We start from the raw sequence: 7,223 nt of genomic DNA on the forward strand, positions 1-7,223 counted from the left end.
TGTGTCTGTGGTATGTTTGTTGTGTGTCTTGTCCTGTGTGTCTCAGCCCTTCCTCGGGTCTCAACGCCCTCTTTGCACTCAAGGGGCACGGCATGCTTCTCGGGCGCCATCGCTAGGCTCTCAAACACCTGTATTCATCGGTGTAGCGCCAACGGGGCGCTGCTTTGCTTGCCTCGCAAGCTTATGTCGTGGATTGTTCTTGCATCTCGGAAGCTTCCGGCGGGTCCTTTTTCTTGCAGCCTAGTCCTAGGCCGCATCGGGAGCTCTGCTCTCTAGCTGTTCCTTTTCAGGGACCGAGGCTTCTTCTCTGCATCGTTACGTCCTTAGGTCTTGAAGAGAGGCTTCTTGCCGCATCCCTCCCCCTGGTTTTGATGGTAACTTCTTACAACTGGCTATCACATTCACTTCTCTTTTGGGGTTGCCATAGAGCTGCTGCGCCCGGGCGTCATGCCCTGTAGGTCATCTTGTTGGGCAGCCTCTCCGGTCCGGGAGTCGTTCCTCTCGCTGAGAGTTTTCTGTCACTTGTGATTTGTGTTGTTTGTAGCATTCTGTGTAGCGTTGATCCCTGTGCGTGTGTGTCTTGGGCATGGAGCTGCTCTGCCCAGGGTTGTCAAGTCCAGGGTTGGGTGCAATAGCAAGAAGAGGGTCCGGTTAGTGTGTCAGTATGGCCAATCTGGAATTGTTTGGCTCTCGCTTGGCATCTGGCTGACTTGTTTAATTATTTTGGGTTTGTTTTTTTTTTTTTCAGATGCAGAGAGAGGAAGCGCACCAAAGAGCAGCACAGGAGGGGAGCAGAGTGCCGTAAGGAGGTGGGTCGGTCATTTGAGGTGAGCTGGAGGAATGGCGAGGGTGATTGTGGGAGTGGTGACTTCTGACAAACATAGGAGTAATTTTGTGTCTCTTGGCGTCTTAGGTGCTGCAAGCGAGGACAGCTGCAGGGTCCATCTCTGGACCGAGCAGGTGAGCAGAAAGACACGGTGCTTCTGAGGAAGGGGGTGTCATGGGAGAGGTTGGTGTTGGCCGGTTGATGCAATGCTGACTGACAGTGCTGTTTTGTTTGTGTTCTGTTTTCTATTGTAGCTGATGAAGAGGCACCGGGCGATTGCAGGAACATCCCAGTTAGCCAATGCGCGGTGTTGATGTTTTTGTTGCTGATGGATTCGGATCCCCGGCCCTCGGAAAGCTAAGTTGAGGGACTGTGGCCAGGGAGGGAGCGAGTTTGGGGGTCGTGGCAGAGGGGTTTTATGGCTAGTGCCTGGGAGAGGGGTGTCTGGGAGCAGTTCCCCTTGGCTGGGCAAAGGGAGCGGGTTACATGTCACCACGATGCTAGACCGGGCAGGGCAGTTGCAGCCTGTGTTATGTCTGCGTGTCTCGTCCTGTGTGTCTTAGCCCTTCCTCGGGTCTCAACGCCCTCTTTGCGCTCGAGGGGCACGGCACGCTTCTCGGGCGCCGTCCCTAGGCTCTCGAATGCCGGTACTTGTCAGCGTACCGCCAATCGGGCGCTTCTTTTCTCGCATAGCGAGCTTACGGCATGGATCATTCTTGCGTGTCAGAAGTTTCTGGCGGGTCCTCTATTTGCAGCGCTATACCAGGCTGTGTCCGGAGCTCTGCTCTCCAGCTATCCATTTTCAGGGATTGGGTCTTCCTCCCTGCATCCTTACCTCCTTAGGTCTTGAAGACGGGCTTCTTGCTGCCCCCATCATCTCGGTTTTGACAGTAACTTCTTATAACGGGCCATTTACGGTCAATTCTCTTCTGGGGTTGCCATAGACCTTCCTCACCCGGGCGTCGTGCCCTATAGGTCGCCTTTTTTGGCAGCCTCTCCGGTCCGGGAGTCATTCCTCTCACTGAGAGTGTTCTGTCGTTTGTGAGTCGCATTGTTTGTAGCGTTCTGTGTAGCGTCCGTCTCTGTGTGTGGTGTGTGTGTGGAGCTGCTCTGCCCAGGGCTGTTGAGTTGGGGATAGGCGGAATAGCAATAGGAGCGTACGGTTAGCGTGCCGATATGGCCCGTCCGGAATTGTTTGGCTCTCACTCGGCATCTGGGTGACTTGTTTGATAACTCGGTGTGATTTTTCCAGATGCGGACTGGCTAGATGCCCACTGAAGAGCGGCAGAGGAGGAGAGCAGAGCGCCGTAAGAAGGTAGGTCCGGACAAGTTTGGGAGTTGCAGGGGATGGCTTTTAAAGTTAGCGTACGGGAGAGGGCTGTCCGGGAGCGGTCACCTTCGGGTAGGCAAAGGGAGCGGGTTACTCGTCGGCACCGTGCTAGACCGCGCCGGGCGGGGCGCTTTCAGCCCACGTACGGTTGTGTCATGTAGGTTGCGTTGTCTGTCTTATGCTGTATGCCGCACCTCCCTCGGGTCTCGATGCCTCCGCTGCTTTTTGTGATCACCAGGTACCTTATTAGATCTCATGAGTCTTGAATATCTGTGCTCATTGGTATTGAGCTCATCAAGCCAGTTTCTCTCTTGTAGTTCTAGCTTAAAGCATAGCTCTGTTTGGCGTGCATCGTGTCGTAGATGTTTCTGAGCGGACGTCTATTGTGGCGCCCAGCTGGGCGCTGCCAGCAGCTCCTCCGAGCGTTACGTTTGCCCCGAGTTCTTTTCTCAGGTTTCATTCCCCATGTTTTTAAAGGACTTAGATCTTAAAACCCAGCTTCTGATGCATCTGTCATTTCAGTTTTGACAGCCTCTTTCTCTCGCCGGCCAAGGCCGTCGCCTCTTTCCCGGGGCCGCTATAAAGCACCCGCAACGTTGCGGTGCCGTAGGGCTTCCTCGCCAGTCTTACCTTCGCCACGGTAGCCGTTCTTGCTCGCGGCCTTCTCGTGTCTCACGGTCGCGTTTGTGGAGTCTGTGCGCCGTGTCGGGGTCGGAGCCGCTCCCCCCAGGGGTGTAGCAATGTTAAAGACAGGGGTAGCATAGCTTTGTGGCGTGGCGGTAAAACATTGGCGTGACTGGATTCTTTTGGTGAAGACGCTACAGTCCATCTCTGGGCAAGTATCTGTAGACAGCTGTCACAGTTTCATTGCATTGGCGGGGGTCAGAAGCTGTACTCTGGCCTTCTGGGAGCAGCAGTCTGTGCGGTAGTTGAGTGGGTTCAATCTCAAATGTGCCTTAGTTGGTATATTTGGGGTTCGGTGTATCTCTTCTCTGTTTGTTTTAGCTCTAGTTAGAAGGCTTATGCAGAAAAGATGACAGACCTTTCGGTCTCATCAAGCTACTGGTCAGCGGCCACCGCCTTACTTTGCACAGTTTGTTTGGGTTTGTCAGAGGCCGAGCGACAAACCGTGCGTCACAGGCCCCCGGAAGAGGCGAGAGGAGCGCCGGACAAAGGCGGGCCGGCGTCCGACGTCAGCAGATTGGCGTGTCGGCGACTCCGCCTAGTTCACACTTTTCTGGTTGTATTTTCTAGGCGCGAATCGATGCGCGAACGGGATATCTGCACCGGAGCGAACTTAAGCGAGGCGAGCGATGACCGGTGCGCTGACGTAGCAGTTTTCTGAGGTGTCGTATTATAGACGTAGCTAAAATCACATCCCGTCCTTTGAGTTTTGCAGGTGGCGGTCAGGCCTTGGCATGGCAGGCTGAAGAATCCGACTCCGAGCGGCCGAGGAAAAGGGACGGGCGAGAGGAAGGCGTTTCCAAGGAGGGCTTCGTCGCAGCGGAGGTCGACGCCGGGCGGCATGTCGGCGACTGGCGATGCTCTGTCTCGTGAGGGATGAAGCGGAACCCGGCGGATGGGGGAGCGTCCCGGTTAGATGACCTTTTCCCCATGAGAAGGGAATCTGGATTCTGCCCTCTGAAAGGTAATTTAAGGGGCAAAAACGGTGGTTGGGGGCAGGGCCAGCAGGGGTTTAACATCAGGGTAGCAGAGGGCTATTTAGTCTGCCTCGAGTCTAGGGACAGATAGGGGTCCCGGGTCCATCGTGCCGGATGTAAACATTCTGGCCTCTCTCAGCGTTGCAGCATCATTTCCGTGATCTGTGCTTTTTCATGCGTACGGCGCCTTACGGCAGGTCTCTAGGTTCCGCCGCACGCGCTCGGCGAGCATCCGCGGGGTCCGTGACGCCTCGTCGCTTCAGAATACGGCCAGTCGAGCGTTTCTTGTCTCGCGATCGGAGCTTAAAGCGCGCCTTGCATCGCAGATGTTTCTGCGAGGTGGCCTTTGTGGAGGTGGTCCGTGCCGGACTCACAGTCGTGCTCTAGAAACTTCCGCCTCAATTGAAGTTTGATACCATCTTTCATCCCTGTATGCTGTGGGATGCCGGACTCGTCCAGTCTTGGTGCCGAATACAGGGCCATTTTGACCCAGCAGAAGGGGCCTGGGGGAGTCCAGCTTGGGCGAGAGCAGGGATTGAGCAACTTGCTTATCTTGCACTGATAAGCACCGAACCTGAACAGGGGCAGGAGATGAGCAATTTGTTCATCTTAACAAGATGCGGCATGTGACGGGTGTACTCCTTAATCAACTAAGTGACGCCTGGGGTGAGGGGGAGCCTCCTTTGCAGCTCGACCTTACTTTGGTAAAACTAAACAGACCACCGCTCCTCTGTACTGAACGCCTTTGTTCTCTGCCACTTCCCCCCCCCCCAGCCCCGACCAACTGCACAACAAGCCTTGTTAAGGGCCGATCGGCACACAATACCTGACTTAGTCCCACCTCGCCAAAAGTATAAATCTGGCATTTAGAATCCTCTTTTTTGAGGACGAGAACTCCAACTATCCGGACGGGTCGACGGGCCTGGACCTCCCTCTCCCCTCCCCAAGCAGGGATGCCTCTTTGGTAAGACTTGCGCCTCCGATTATGTTGGCTGTTACCCCGGGAAAACTATCATTAACAAAAGCGCTGAACTATTAACTTGAGCTCAAAATTGTTGCAGTAAGTGCATTTATCGACGGCCATTCTGAACTTCTTATATCTGTCGCCTCAATAAACTACCTATTTTTCTTTTCAACTTTGCGAAACTGTTTCAGTGAAAGTCCTTAGTGGGGCTCTAACAGGCAAACGTTGACTCTGATATGTGGCTACACACATAATCCTTTAGATGTAAACCGTTGACCAAGTCTGGGACTAAGACTGGACCTAGCCGCACCTAGGCTCCTCTCTGAGAAGGAGTTTAGAAAGCAAGGGGGTCCTTTCTGAACCTCGTGACTCAACGGGAGGGCCTCCCTCAGCCACACATCAGACTCGTACCCTTTCACGCAACATATGCTTAGAGGCTTGTGTCTTAAAGCCTAGCTTGTCACACACACCCGTTGTTCTGGTGTTGTATTGCCTTGCTGCAATTTGTGTTGGTTTTGACCACCGTCTGAGACGTCTTGTTTTGTAGCGCTTTGTGTTGTATTGCCTTGCGCAGCCCTGTCTTTGGCTGGGTATTGCATTGCGCTACTCTGTATTCGTATTGCCTGCCAACGGAGACTGCCTTGCGTTACGTGGGCCTGCGCCCTGCCTCGCCTCGCGCCGCTCTGCCTTGCGTTACGTGGGCCTGCGCCCTGCCTCGCCTCGCGCCGCTCTGCCTTGCGTTACGTGGGCCTGCGCCCTGCCTCGCCTCGCGCCGCTCTGCCTTGCGTTACGTGGGCCTGCGCCCTGCCTCGCCTCGCGCCGCTCTGCCTTGCGTTACGTGGGCCTGCGCCCTGCCTCACCTTGCGCTGCTCTGCCTTGCCGCTGCCTGCCAATGGAGACTGTCTTGTGTTCAGTGACCCGGTCCTCTGTGTCGCGTTGCGCGGCTCTGTCTTTGGCTCTGTATAGCGTTGCGCGGCTCTGTCTTTGTACTGCCTGCCAATGGAGACTGTCTTGTGTTCAGTGACCCGGTCCTCTGTGTTGCGTTGTGCGGCTCTGTCTTTGTAGTGCGTGGCCCTGTATTTGTATTGCCTGCCATTTGAGACTGTCCAGTGTTACGTAGCACTGTGTTCATGGATGCTTTATATTTGGTTGTATATTGCATTGCAGTGCTTGGCATTGCCTGGTGTTCGGTATGGCTCTTGTTGCATTTGGGTGGTTGGGCATTGCAGAGCTGGCATAGAGAGCGGCCCCAGCCCAGGATGGTAATCTGTCAGTACAGTCAGTTGGGGCGGAGGTCGTACGGGCCGTTTAGCGAGGCAGAGGGTAGTTGTCGGCCAGCCGGCCCTAGAGCCCTTCCGTTGTGGTTTTCAGGTGCCACGGCATGATTTGGATTCCCGCACGACAGCCTCGAGTGAGGTTTTTGTGGAGTATCCAAGCAACAGCGAAGGAGCGGTGCAGTTAGCAAGGCATCTTCCCTGGTCCCTGCCTATGAGCGCTAACTCTACAGAGTCAGGCGGAGCGGCGATGCTGTCTTAAGGGACAGGGTGAGGCCATTCCACAGATGGGCCAAGAATCGGGGCCGTGGCCCGTTGTGGCGGGCGGGTGGCAGAATGGTGTGCGTTTGGGTGAGGGGTGGAGCGTCAGGTTGTGGCGGTGCCTATTTTTGTGTGTGTTGGGCTGTGTGTGTGTGTTGTGTAATTTTTTTTTCCAGGTAGAGCAAGCTAGTTTGCTGTTTGAGATTAGAATAAAAAACACCCCAGCTGGGGGATTTTTATTTTCCTCCCTCGGCTGGGTTTTTTTTCCCCCGGTCCCGGCCGCTCCGCGAGGCGACGTTCGTCGCCAAAGTTTGGATGGTGGTGCGGTTCGGGCCGGGGTTTCTGCCAGGCAGGGTGAGAGATGAAATTGTGATGGCGTCTCCCGGGAATGGCGTTCCCGAGGAGCACCGGAAGGAGCGGGCGATGTCCGGTTGAGGTGGAATTGGACATGTGTTTGGGTGAGGGGTGGAGTGTGAGGTGGTGGTGCCGAATTTTGGGGGGGGGGGGGGGTAGGGGTGAGGGGTGTGCTGTGTATTTTTTCTTCCAGGTAGAGCAAGCTAGTTTGCTGTTTGAGATTAGAATAAAAAAAACCCCAGCTGGGGGATTTTTTTTTTCCTCCCCCAGCTGGGTGGTTTTTTTTCCCCTGGTCGCTCCGCGAGGCGACGTTCGTCGCCAAAGTTTGGACGGCAGTGCGGTTTGGGCCGGGGTTTTTGCCAGGCAGGGCGAGAGATGAAATTTTGACGGCGTTCCCGAGGAGCGCTGGAAGGAGCGGGCACTGTCCGGTTGCGGTGGAATGGACGTGTGTTTGGGTGAGGGGTGGAGCGTGAGGTTGTGGTGGTGGTGGTGCCTAATTTTGGGGGTGGGGGGTGGGGGTGGGGGGTGTGCTGTGTATTTTTTTTCTTCCAGG

The 7,223-nt window shown here is 55.2% G+C and overlaps 1 long non-coding RNA gene across 1 annotated transcript; it reads left to right on the forward strand.

The window, feature by feature from the left end:
• Positions 1 to 2,065: 2,065 nt before the first annotated feature.
• Positions 2,066 to 6,324, forward strand: LOC129213906 (uncharacterized). The gene is made up of 3 exons (XR_008579565.1): positions 2,066 to 2,141; positions 3,556 to 3,804; positions 6,153 to 6,324. It is a non-coding gene; the product is annotated as an uncharacterized LOC129213906 (long non-coding RNA).
• Positions 6,325 to 7,223: the final 899 nt, after the last annotated feature.

This window comes from Grus americana, chromosome 1 (genome assembly GCF_028858705.1).
Source record: "Grus americana isolate bGruAme1 chromosome 1, bGruAme1.mat, whole genome shotgun sequence".
Lineage (NCBI taxonomy): Eukaryota > Metazoa > Chordata > Aves > Gruiformes > Gruidae > Grus > Grus americana.